The 13,469-nt window shown below is 46.8% G+C and overlaps 1 protein-coding gene across 1 annotated transcript in view; it reads right to left on the bottom strand.

The window, feature by feature from the left end:
• Positions 1-7,399, bottom strand: part of CASZ1 (castor zinc finger 1) — a 248,152-nt gene extending 240,753 nt beyond the window's left edge. The window contains exon 1 of the mRNA XM_042479516.1: positions 7,360-7,399. The gene's annotated coding sequence lies outside the window, so the exon portion shown is untranslated. The remainder of the gene's footprint in view (positions 1-7,359) is intronic.
• Between the last annotated feature and the right edge of the window lie 6,070 nt (positions 7,400-13,469).

Here is a 13,469-nt window from a genome sequence, read left to right as displayed (position 1 = left end):
ACAAAGGATGGATAAGCCGCACGGATTTATTGCTGCAAGAAAGACCCTTGACTAAGACCTCCTTGGAAATCTTTCCTGTGAAATCCAGGTGGATATTCCATTAACAACTCCCATGGGAATTATTCTATGGCACTCCCACGGAGTGACGCACATTATGCCACAACTCATCTGAAGAGGAAGGCCTGTTTTCTCCATCACCCCTAGCATAAGGGCCTTGGGGTGCTGACATCCATCTGCCATGGCTGCTGCAGCAGGAATGGCCAACGCTACGCGATGGAAATTGGCATTCTATTGATGCAATCCAACATGTGGCAGCATCAGTACTACTTCCAGCAAAGATATATGAGAGAAAGAGAGAGAGAGAGAGGGGAGCACATATAGGGGTTTATCACACTGAGGCTAATTTCGGAATTAAAGAGAGATTAAAGTGCATTTAAAGCAAAAAAAATGGCGAGTAATTGCGTGAATGATTATCACACGCAACTGCGACAAAAAAAAGTGATATCGGAAATGCATCGTCGCTGGAATCCTAAAAGTAAAAAGATGCGCTCTAACACTTCTTTGTGACCACTTTAAAGGCAGATTTTGTGCAACGTTGTGTGAATTCATTTAGTGTAATTCCCCCCCCCCCAGATATTCATGGGATAAACTCCCAATCTCCTTCGTGTGATAAACTCCATAGTTTGGGGTGGAGGGAAGCTATCACTGTCGTGAGTGTCCCCTCAATTGCCAACATATGGCTGGATGGCCATTTGATGGGGATACTTTGATTGAGAGTTCCTGCATGGCAGAATGGGGTTGGACTGGATGGCCCTTGGGGTCTCTTCCAACTCTATGATTCTATATTCACAGGCCAGGGAAGTCCTCGGGAGGGGAATTAACAGAAAGAGTTTGTGTCCCAAATGATGAACTTTTGAAAGTAAGGTAACAAGGAGACAGTTCCTTCTCCGTACCAGACTTGCAGCTGCAAAAATCTGCCAAAAAGCCCACTTTCACCCCAAACCCAGCTGGGTTCTTTCCATAGCAGTCGAAGGAGGCCACTGCGGAGGAGGCTCCCGTGCGGCCACCAGCCAGAGAGGTGCCTTGGCCACTGTGTCCAGGGAAAAGGCTCCCTTTTGTTCCTCTCCAGAACCAGTTATCCCCCTCCCCTTCGCTCTTTCTCCGGTGTCCTCAAGACTCCTCTCACCTTGAGGAGTGTTAGGATTACCCAGCATTTACACTCAATGCTTCTCTTTATTCCTTAAGACTTATTAAGAATGATAATGAGCTACAAAGCTGAGAACACGTTCCTCTCTTTCTCCCTCTCTCCCCCTCTGTCGCTCTCTCTCTCTCTCTCTCTCTCTCTCGTTCTACGTGCCTTTTCAGTCAAAGGCACACAGGACAAATCAGACCAGAAAAAAGAAGAAAAAGAAAAGGGGGTTGACAATATGGATCAAGGACACTTGAGGATTTATATTCTATAAATCCAACCCCTACCACTTCTTCTCCGTTAGAGAAGGGAGGGATGTTTTTATTATTTCGGTGCTAATTTCTTCCCTGCCTTCTTTTGCCCTCTTGCAGAAGATGATGCTGATGATGCTGGCACCCTTTTCTTCTCCTTCCTGGACTTGGAGATAAAGTGGGGGGCATCAGATGTGGGCAGGGAGGCTGCTTGCCTGGAAAGGTTCGTTAACACAGCGCTCTTAAACGGTTGATTAATTTTAGCAAAATTTACGACGCACTCCTGCTTTTTCCTCTTTGGCTTGCAGCAGTCCACCAAAGTGGAGTCAATTTGAAGTCCTTCTTTTCTTTGGTTTTCTTTTCTATCCCCCCCCCCCCCATCTGCCTCCTTCGCTGGTACTTTGCACTCTTCCTCCCATGTTCCAACACTTGTTTGTACACATCACCATCTCTGGCAGGGCATAAACGCAGGCCAGGCACCTCCCCGCCTTAGGGATCAAAGCCAGGCTTCCTTCTATGCGCAGAGCCAGGGAGATCGGCAAGAGAGGAGAGGGGCCCAGCACAACTTCCCCGGCTATTCTGGCTTCCTTACCCTCTGCTCTTTATCTGTTCCATATGCAGTCAGAGGGACCCCAAGGCTCAGGACAAATAAAGGTTTCATTTGTATATTTTGGGGGCCCTTGGTGCTTCCAAGACCATCCACTGGTTTGCAAAGAGACTCTCCCTCAAAGCCTTTCCTGATCCGAACATTAATTTCTCCGCTGTCTAGCAAGATGCTCCATCCTTGCCATCTACCTTTCATCCTGCCCCCCTCTTCTGCTTGTAGTCCATGGAAAACAGCCGAGTTGCATCTGATTCTCTGGACATGGGCCTGCTTTTTAAGAAATCCACGAACGGTGTTTTCCACTTGTGTCAATTTGATTTGGCATCCCCCTGCTTGACTTCTCTTTCTGTCACCTGGACTCAGAAGACTTTTGGAGAAACGATGGCAGGACAGAGAGGAAAGGGCAGCAGACCGGCTTCACTGAGTCTGTGTCAGCCGCACCAATATTTGTGTGTCACACCAAACAAGATACAGCTTGACCTCTGACACTTCTGCTGGGGGCAAAACGGAGTTCAGAAAGTGCAGCTGGGCTATTTTGGGGGGTGACTGAAAGAAAACTTTAAAATAAATGAGTTCAAGGAGAAAGAGTATTGAGCGCAGCCTTCACAGATGTACCTGCTTTCAGTCAAACGCACAAGTATTTTCCTTTTTTAAAAATCTGACGCACGGCCAAGAAGCTTCTGTTTATGGCAGTCAGCAGAGCTTTTCTCTCTGCCTGGTATTTATATAGATGAGTTGGGGATGTAAATCCTCCCGAAAATGAAATTACGTGGGGTGGTTTTGGGGCTGGGGCTGGGGAAGGAAGGGGGGCAGCATCTCTGCAAATCCCAGGGAAGAGCAAGGCCTCAGTCTAAAGCAGATCGCATGTTCTGTATTCGCAACGGAGGAGAAATTGGGAACGCAGACTTTTAAATAAGTCCCACGAGACGCAAGTGGCACCGGAACAAGGGGAGAGAAGGGTTGGTTTTGAAACAGATACTAGAAGTTTGCAAAAGTTAAACCGTATACTGAGCTAAATCTCACTTTGCTTAAGAAGGAAAAAACCACAGCGTAATGCTGGTGGAAAAAACAATCCGTAAGATGTCTTCATTGTCAGATATGTGTGTGTTTTAGGATACACACAGGTGCCTGCCTCGAGTTGGAAAGGAAAATGTATATTTTAATGGGGGAGGATTCAGGGGAGGAAAGCAACCTTCTTGCACACTTTCTCGGACCGTTGCAGCAACGAGCCAAGTCTTAGGTTTTCGGTTCTCTCTCTATGTTGACCGAAGCGCCTTTCTTCTGTAAGGAATGGCAATGTCAACTGCCTGAAAACTGATGTGCCCTGGCTTTTAAAAGCAATGTGCATGTGTGTGTGTGTGGCACAAGGTTGGGGGAAATCTGACTTCTTGGCTAAAGTCTTTTCTTGTTCTAACTCATGTTCTTATGTCACTGAGCTAAAAGAGAGGGAGCGAAAGAGAGAGAGAGAGAGAGGAAGAGAGAGAGGGAAAGGGAGGGAGGGAGGGGAAGAGATGACTTTCCTTGAATGATCTGTTTAACCTAAGCCAGAGGAAAAAAAAGTCATTAATTACTTATGTGAGCTATTGCTTCTGAAAGACAATAAACCTGCCCGGTCGCCATGGATATGACATATTTGCTCTGAAAACAACACAATAATTAGCAAAGGGGAAAGATACAAGGGGAATATGCAAACTCCCCGCTTTAAAGCCACAGTGTGTCTTTTTTGGCTGGATGTTGTTTCAGTGCCACGCTGGATGTTGTTTCAGTGGGTCCAGTTTGCAATTCAAATCCTGGGCAAGGAGGGGACAAACAGCCACCCAAAAGATTTACAAAGGAAAGAAAATAATGTGTGTGTGTGTGTGTGGTTTTTTTTTAGGTGGGGAGGAATGGTGCGCAAACCGCACCAGAGCAAAAGCAATACAGAAGGGAAGAAAAACACAAGACACAGGAGAATTAATAAGATTAAAAGCAATCAAGGATGCGGATTTCGTCAGACAAGTTCGGCTTACACTTGCCTTGTTTTTAAGTCTGTTTAGGGCTGCTTGAGCCGGAGCTGTTTGAACGCCTGCATCTTGAAGGTTTGTTCTTTTTTCTAAAGGAATCAAAATGCATTTATAAAAAAAGAAACAGGAGTTTGTTTCCAGAAACAAGGAGAGGTTTCAAAGAATGATAATGGATCATCTGTTCAGAGTCAAACATCATGGATGTATTTATAAACCCACACTTTGGGCCATTCCTTTTAGGACGTAAGGGCCCTCCCTCCGTTGGCACCTGTTTAGCACAGGGACCCCCACATTTCACTTCGTTCCACGGATCCAGAATATGGAACAGCGTCCTAAGATTATCACACTGTCCTAAATGGGTCTTTTTAAAGAAAATGAAAGGGGAGGAAAATAAAGTTTTGCGGGATGAGAAGTCTGCAACAGCTGCTTCAATGAAAAACGCCATGTAGGTATGAACACTGCACATATTGCGTTGAAACAAAAGGCTCAGAAGCCTCCCTCTGGATCCTGGCCTCCTATAATTCAGAGACAAGTAATACAATACAACTCCAGCCTACCAGATCCTGGCTGGTCTTGGAAGCTAAGCAAGGTGAGCCCTGGGTAGTACTTGGATGAGAGACCACCGACAAACATCAGGTGCTGGGTGCTATATTTCAGAGGACGGAAACTGGCAAGCCACCTCCGAGTATGCCTTGCCTAAGCCCTATGAAACCCATGGTGTCGCCAGAAGTCAACAGGCAACTTGACATATACACATATACACACAGTCCCTTTATAAAGAGAAATGAGATGATTTTAACCTGAAGGGGAAAAGGAAAAGATCATTTGCTTTTATCTGCATCCCTGGGCTGTGCTTTGAGAGCAAAGACAAGCCGAGGAAGAGTCCTTATTGCTTCACCTGACTTTCTGTAATCTGACAAAACCTTTCCAAAATCCAGTTTAAGACCCCGAAGCCTCAAGCGAGGATTGAGCCCCTTAACTTTCTCCTACTTCCAGGCTTTTCCTTCCAGCTTCGCTCTTTTACTTAACAGATCGATACGGAAACCTCAAAAGGAAAACAGAGGGAGGAAAGTGGAGTTTTTGAAAGCCAAACCAGCCAAAAGAAAGAAAACCCCTTGGCTGCTGCGTCTGCTGGAAGCACTCTCCCCACGCATATGGAGTTTGATTTCTTGAAGAGATCAGTTTAACATTTCCATAGAAACCTGCAACAGATTATGATCAACAGAATAAATAAGTAGCCTAATAAATTAAACAGGAGGCGGAAGACCTGGAAACCCGACGACCAAAGTTCACCCCCAAGACTGGCCCTGCCACAAAGACCGCACCAGGCTTCCCCGGCCCAGATCAGAGATGGGGGTTTCAAAGATAGAAAGTGAACAACAGGCTGGGAATAGAAATAGGTTCTTCCGCTGGCCCAGGCCCACAGGTAGAAGGAGGGAAGGAGAAGGAGGAGGAGGGAAAGGGATGGATGAAGGGGATCCCTAATGGAAGTAGGAAGGCAGGGAAGGAGGGAGGGAAGCCAAAAGGAAGGAACACATGGAGTTTATTAGTCAAGTTCATTGAAAGTTTTGCTCCTCTCCCACAGACGCCAGAGAGAGATCCAAGCCACAGGGATTTGCATCAACGCCGGAAGTTTCCTGGCACCAAATAGGAGAGAGGTGCACCTGGGCTCCCCACCTGGAAAGCATCACCAGCTTGGCCTTGGCACCCCTGGCACCCACTTGCCTCCTCTCCCTAGACAGGGACCGCCATCCCACCCCATAAGAAGCCCAAGGAAAGAGCCAAGGGTAGCCAAACACTCCTGGGGACTTTCAAGAAGACCAAGGCAGGCACTGAGGCATTCAGGAGCAGGGCTTTGCACACATGAACCCAAGCAAACAAGCACCCTTTCTAGCACCAACTATTATGATGTCTTTTGGTTTTTAAAGTGTGGCTCCATCTTCCTAAGAACGCAGCCCTCTTTGGAGTCTCAGCCCCCTCCTGAGCTGACATCTTTGCCTGGGACAAAACCCCTGTCCCCTTCTCCCTCCCAAAGGAGAAAGCAAAGCCTCCCAGGAGAAGCATCCCTAGTTCCTCTCCTGAGAGAAGCCCTTCCAGCAGCCAGAGGAGAAAGAAGTTGGCAGCAGCAGCAGCTTTCCTGGGCTTCAGGCTACTTCCCTCCGATGCTTTTGGAGGAGAAAGAGAGGCAGAGGGAAAGTCTTCTGGCAGGGAAAGGAGAAGCATCCCTTGGAGAAGAAGAAGTTTTATGGAAGAGAAAGAAAGCACATCCCTTATGGAAGGAAAGGAGAAATGTCCCTTAGAGAAAGGAAGGGAAGGAAGGAGAAACTCTTAGGGAAGAGAAAGAAAGCACATCCCTTATGGAAGGGAAAAAAGAAACTCTTCTGCCAGGAAAAGAGAGATCTCTTTTAAAGAGGGAAAAGGAGAAGAGGAAGGGAAACCATCCCTTCTAGCAGGGAAAAGAGAAGCCTCTCTTCGGGAAGGGAAAGGAGAAACTCTTCGGGAGGAGAAGGAAGAAAGGTCTCTTCGGGAAGAGAAAGTCGAGCCTCCTTGAGAGAATGGGAGAGGAAAGAGAAGTCTCTCTTGGAGCCGGGAAAGGAGAGGCTCTTCTGGGAGCGCCCTTGTCCTCGCTGGGGCTTTCGGTCCGGAGCTTGTCCTCCCTCCTTCCCTTTGGCTGCCCCCTTCTGCTTGGCCTTGGCAGTGCCAGCCAGGAGGGCACCTGTTCCCGGGCTCCAAACGGGGCGCCCAGAGAGGGCCGGCAGCCCCAGCCCCAGCCCCTCTCCCCCTCTCCAAGAAGAAGGGAAAGAGAGAGAGAGAGAGAGAGAGAGAACTTGGAGGGGGGCATAAAAGCCACCTGCTGCTCCTGGGGGGGGGGGAGGAGGGGGCACCAAGGGTCCCAGAGAAGGAGCCTCCCGAGGGGCAGCTAGGCGCTGGGGGTCCTTGGCAGGACGACTTTGGCACAACTTGGGCAAACAGAGGCACTCCGGGCAAGGAAGGAAGGAAGGAAGGAAGGAAGGAAAAAGAAAAGAAGGAAAGAAAGAAAGAAAGGGGGAAGGGAAAAGAAAAGGAAGGAAGGAAGGAATCCCCTTTGCAGGCCCAGGGAGAGCCCCTGCCCAGCTCCCCCTTCCTCCTCCTCCTCCTGCTGCTCTTGCTCCCTCCTTGGGCTTCTCCTTCTTCTCCTGGCCATGAGTCCAGAGCCCCCCGTCCTTTGCCCCGAGAGATGCCAAGAGGGAGCCAAGGAGCCAGCCGTTGCACACAACTCCCTCGCTCTTCCTCCTCCTCCTCCTGGCTCTTCCTCTCCCTTTGGGGTCTTACCTGGGGCACTTGGGGCGCCTCGGGCGGACTTCTTCCCAAGTCCGGCGGCGGAACGGGGCTGCTGCTGCTGCTGCCGCTGCCGCTGCTGCCGCCGCCGCCGCCGGGGATGGAGGCGCCCAGCGCGCATGCGCCATCAAAGTTGCCCTCAGCCCCGCTTTCTCTCGCTCTCTCTCTTCTTCTCTTCCCTGTCCTCCCTCCCTCCCTCTCTCTCTCTTTCTCTTTCTCTCTCTCTTTGCTTTGATTATCGAATTTTCCGATTTCTATTCCAGGGGGGGAAAAGGAAAACCCGGACTGGACTCGGATGCCTCTCCCTCGGACCCTGGCTCTCTCCGAAGGAGAGGGAAGAAAGAAGGAAAGAAACAAAGAAAGAAAGAAAGAAAGAAAGAAAGAGGCAGCGAATGGCCTCTCTCCCGAGCAAAGAAGCCACTCTGGAGGAGGAGGAGGGAAAGAAATTATTATTATTATTATTATTATTATTATTATTATTATTATTATTATTATTATGTGTATTAATATTGTGTATTATTATTATTATTATTATTAGTATTAGTATTATTATTATTATTATTATGTGTATTACTATTAGTATTAGCATCATGTATATTATGTGTATTATAATTATGTGTATTATTGTTAGTATTAATATTGTGTATATTATGTGTATCATTATTAACATTAGTATTTTATTATTATGGATATTATTATTATTATTGTGTGTATTATGTGTATTATTATTATTATTATTATTATTATTATTACATGTATTGACTTTATTATTTATTTATTTATCTATTTATAGTATTTATACCCCGCTCTTCAGCCAAAAGGCTATCAGAGCAGCTTACACTATTTTAAATCAGACGTATTATTGTGTTTATTAATCATCATCATCATTAAGTTTATTAGGCTTCTCTCTGCCTCGGTCACTCTGCTTGGGTCCCTTGGCCAAAGAGAGCCTTCCTCAACTTTTGTATTTCGAGAGAGCCACATAATTTACGAACGTGGACCTATACAAAGTTCTACGGAAACGGATACCTTTTATTTGGTCTGTAACCTCGAAGTAGCTTCCTCTTGATGGCCATCTCTGAGTTTCAACTGCCCTTAACCCTATATCTTTAAAAACTTATCGCCAAATAACCTAGAAGAAGCTCCATCAGAGCAAATCTTGCCATTGGTCCATCTGGTTGAGTCCTGGTTTATGCTAGGCTTTCTTTCTTCCCAGTTAGTCTCAAAGGTGCTCCTGGGGTCCTTTTGGTGCTAAAACAGAGTAACACAGCTATTACTTTCAATATTGGCGATCGAAGGGATTGAACCTTCAATCACCAAGGAAATGGATCTGCTAACCAGAAATATATATTCTAGGGGAAAGTGGCAAAGGGGGGGGATCCAGATGGATGGAAGGAAAGAACGAACAAACGAACGCACGGACCTTCCTGAAAGGCAAGCAAAGCAGGCCCTTGGCCCACCAAGGCTTTGTAAAGGCCCTGCTCAGAGAGGCAGGTTTTGAACTGCAAGAGCAAGAGATTACTAGAGAAGATTACGGAAACAAAGCCTTATTTGATGCGAAGATTACAGATGGATTTATGTGGAGAGTAAGGAGAGACAATCTCCAACATCCCCTCTCCCCTTTATCTCTGGCCCCTTGTGAGAGAGATGCCATGTCTTCTCTTTCCTTGTAAAGTGCCCTAGAGTTAGGTACAATAGTAAAAGGGAGTTGGGATGACCACAGAAAATCACTACTTGTCTCCTTCTCTTCCTCTTGGTTTCATAGTCCACCAGGTACTACCACCTGGAGGTTGGGACCATCAGTATTTTGGACTTGATCTAAGGATCCAGAGGGGCATCATTGGATAATATGGCATGCTCCAAGGAGGGTTGCTTTTTGCACTTGTACCAGACCATCAATGACTCAGATTCTAGCCAAGAATCTGGGAATGATTGAGAAAGAGAAGAAAACAGAGATGGAGGGAAAAGGAGGAGGAAGAGGAGATGGAAAGGAGAAGGAGAAGGAGCAATGCTGAAGTTCAGCTTCATATCTAGATAAAGATTGCCTCCTTGGCTTCTGAACCTGGCATGGAAAAGACTTCCATGGGAAGCAGCAGTCTAACTCTTGCCTCAGCTTGTAACCCTGATGGTTGTAACTCAAGTCCAGTATTTCTATGAGTGTGTAAACATCACAAATGGACCTATCTATTCCCCATTCTCTTTTTCTCAACAGTGGGCAGCCAGGTATCTCAGCAAGGATTACAAGGGACTCCCCTTTGTGCTCCCTTTGGCCTCGGTGGCTATTCTTCAAAGCTGCAATGCTTCCGAAGGTGGCATTTCTGTTCAGAGACTTATCTCGAGGCGGTGGTAGGTAACCACGTTGTGTAACTACACACTGCGTGGAAAAGTAACTTTTGGCCCAGAACGTACTGCCTGTCCATTTCATGAGGAGCCCAACAGACTCAATGGGGCTGGAGGAGGCCAGTGAAGCGAAGCAGCTGATCCTGTGCCAGTTTGCATGGCGGCTGGGCTGGAATGCATACCAGGGCAGTTTGACCAGTCTCTTCAGCCTGCTGTGTGCTGTGTGTGTGTGTGTGTGTGTGTGTGTGTGTGTTTAACCTGCTGCCATTGAACACTACTGGAGAGTGATTTTGCTAAGCTGATGAAGCTGAGGGGTTAGATCAGTGATGGTGAACCTTTTCGAGGCCGAGTGCCCAAACTGCAACCCAGAACCCACTTATTTATTGCAAAGTGCCATGTCCCTCTGGCTTTCTAGTAGCAAACACTGGTAAACTCTGTGCTGGGACGATGGCACATGTGCCCACAGAGAGGGCTCTGAGTGCCATTTCTGGCACGTGTGCCATAGGTTCGCCATCACTGGGTTAGATGCTAAGGCCTGTCAGATGGTAAGAGGGGCCTTCAGGTCCAGCAACTATCTGTATTTTTTCCGACTTCCCCAAACAACCCATTCTGGCAGCAATTCTTGGCAATAACCTTCTTCTGCTAGCAGCTTCTCTACTCCAAAGAGCTTTCTATGGGCAAATTTGGCTGCTGGGGAGGACGATGCCCATCTCCCCGACCGATGTCAGTGGAAATGCCACACCATCCCATCCTCCTCTCTCCAGTAGTTCTGGGGTTATGATCTAACAGGCTGCAACCTTAAAAATGTCCCATTGAAAACAGTATGGCTCCATTTGGAGTATATGTGTGAACTGCACAGAAAAAAGTACCTAATATAAGAAAGGCGGGGAACAGTCCTTCTCTCAACAGCCTCCCATTCCTCTGGAAAAGCCCAAGAAATGAACTGCTCAGAAGCATTAAATGTTGTCGTATCTGCTTTCTTGCCCCCCTCCTTGTCAATTTACCAAAAGCAATTAGAGCATATCAGAGAGCCACTGTTTGCCAAGTGCCATTTTCTCACACGAAACTTTTGCTCTTGGGTTACACGTTATTAAGAAAAAGGGAAAGGGAAAAGAAAAAGTCTTAATCAGGCAAATATTGACATGAAAAGCAAACCTCCCCCTTTCCCTCGCACATACATACACACACACACACACACACAACATCTCAGATGATGAAAATGGGATAGAAATACCAACAACACGGCTGGAACAAAGTCAACTTGCGCCAGATGTGAAACTGGGCCTGTGAACTTCTCCAGTGACAACATTTGGGTGTTTGTTTGTTTGCTTAAAGGATGTGTAACCTACCTTTGGGTGTTACACATCCTTTACGTTGCCTTCTCACCAGGCGGTCTGCAAAAATCAAAATGAAAACAAACAATAAAACACCAAATGGCACAACAAAAGCAACATGCTGCAGTGCAAAACCACAAATGAAAACCAGCCACAGTTACAACTTTGAAGCCCAACGCACAAATCAAGTGCAGATTTGAAACCCTAGCAAGGGCAAGGCCAGACACATATCTGCCCAGATGAAGAGCTTCAAAAACATGGGGGCCACTACTACAAGGCACTGCTCCTGATATCTAGCTATCTCATGATTTTTAGAATGAGCCAAAACGCAGACGTTGGTCATAATATTCAAGCGGGCTCTTATGGGGTAGGCAGTCTTCCAAGTAGCCTAGTCCTAAATGTTTAAGGCAGTGATGGTGAACCTTCTTGAGGCCGAGTGCCCAAACTGAAACCCCAAACCCACTAATTTATTGCAAAGTGCCATGTCCCTCTGGCTTTCTAGTAACAAACTCTGGCAAACTCTGTGCTGGGGCGACGGCACATGTGCCCACAGAGAGGGCTCTGAGTGCCACCTCTGGCACACGTGCCATAGGTTTGCCATCACTGGTTTAAGGCTTTAAAGGTCAAAATCAGCATCTGAAATTGGGTCCGGATACATGTATGTACCCACCGCATGTATCTCTGTTTTTGTCTCCAGTTGAGTTCTGTAGGGAAACCTACTGAGCTCTTCACTCTTCTAAATGGAAAAGAAACTTTTATCTTTGTATATAAAGAAAAACTTTCAATTGAAATTGGGTTTTTGCTGTTCATCTCTCCATCTTTCACTCTCTGTATTTTATGATTATTGCCTTTTACCTCAACTGTTTGGAAAGCCTTGCCGTGGCCTGGTAATTGTAATTAAACCTAATTAAACAAATAAATCTGGCCACTGAAGGCTGGAATCTGATGAGACTTTAGGAACAGGTAGCAGGCGACTATAAAAACCTCCCTGCCTGAGACCCAGGAGAGCGGCTTTCATTGGGGCAGAGGGACCAAGGGATCCAAGTTCTTAATACGCTCCGAGTAAATTGTTACGGCGTCATGTGTGTGAATCTGCCTCAACTTTTGAAACGTTAGACAAAAGTTGGTGGTCACTTAGAAATGCACAGACTCTGTTTCTCCTCCTCTTCGTCAAAGGCGCCACTTTTCTTAAACGCCTCCTTTTTTCATTGTTATCTCCGTCAGCATTTCATGAAGGGTTCGTTTCAATGTCTATGAAAGCCTTCAACTTCACATTTCAAAGAACTGTGTCCACTGAATCCGGAGACGGCATTCACAGCTTCTGGTTCTCTCTTTTTGGCTCCAGGTTCTAAGTGAGAGCCAATGGAGCCAACAGGGTGCTGCTCTCACAAACCTTCTCTAAAACAGAGGGATTATTTGTAGTCTTAGGGTTTTGACTTGTAGGAGAGAGGTGCTGAGGGATGCTTCCCTATGTAGCATACCCTCTCAGCGAATACCTGTCCCAGTAGTCCTTGTACACAGGAGGAAGGTTGAGCATCTGGTAGGAGGGACAAAATGCCCTCCATGAAAAGAATCAATGACAGTGATACAAGGGACAGTGGGAGCTAATGGCACGGCTAGGATTCACAGGCCCAAAAGTATAGGTCTTGTTCACTCACTCTCACACATTATACTGCCATGTTTGGCTTTCTATGCAGATCTTGAGTTTGGGATGGGATTACAGAATGTATGTGGGAGGGAGCTCATGCCACGAGTCTCTTCTGGACCCAACAAAAAATAATGTTCACCTTCCTCCTCTCACTTTATTTTCCATATTTTATGCCTAATGATGACCAAGGTCTCTCAAGAAATCATGCTCCTTTTTCTTTTTCGTTTGAACAGGTTGACTACCCAGCCTCTGATTTTGTTGGCTTCTCGGACAGCGTGGCTGCAGTGCCTCATCCGCTGACAATAGAGTCCTCTGCGCCTTCGGAGCATTGACACACCATGTTCTCCCTAATGGCTTATTAATGAGGACTTTGCGCCACCCAACTCAGCCAGGTGTGCTTTTATTGTTTGTTCCCATTTTGCAGGTTGAGAAAGCGACGCGCAGCCTTGCCCAAGGCTGCCCCGTGAGTCAGGGCGGGAAGAGCTGGGAAGGGAGCGGAGAGGCCAGGATCCCCAAAAACATAAAAGTGTTCGGGTGCCACTCCTCCCCTGGAAGGCATTTGAGCCAGCTCCCTCCTTCTTCCAGCTCTTTTGTCAACAAGATCCAAGGATTTGGGGAACAGCGCTGAGAATCGGAGAGACTTTTGCATCTAGAAATTATCCTAGTGGCAATTCCAAACTGTGGAGAAGTGACCCATAGTTAAAAGCCATAGCAGCTAAACGAAACCTCCATTGCCAGAGGCAGTCTACCTCAGCAACGTTTCAATCAGGCTAATTTATTAA

Source organism: Sceloporus undulatus, chromosome 7 (genome assembly GCF_019175285.1).
Source record: "Sceloporus undulatus isolate JIND9_A2432 ecotype Alabama chromosome 7, SceUnd_v1.1, whole genome shotgun sequence".
In the NCBI taxonomy this organism is placed as follows: domain Eukaryota; kingdom Metazoa; phylum Chordata; class Lepidosauria; order Squamata; family Phrynosomatidae; genus Sceloporus; species Sceloporus undulatus.
The sequence above is the reverse complement of the archived record's forward strand: the minus strand, read 5'-3'. Positions and strand labels throughout refer to the sequence as shown.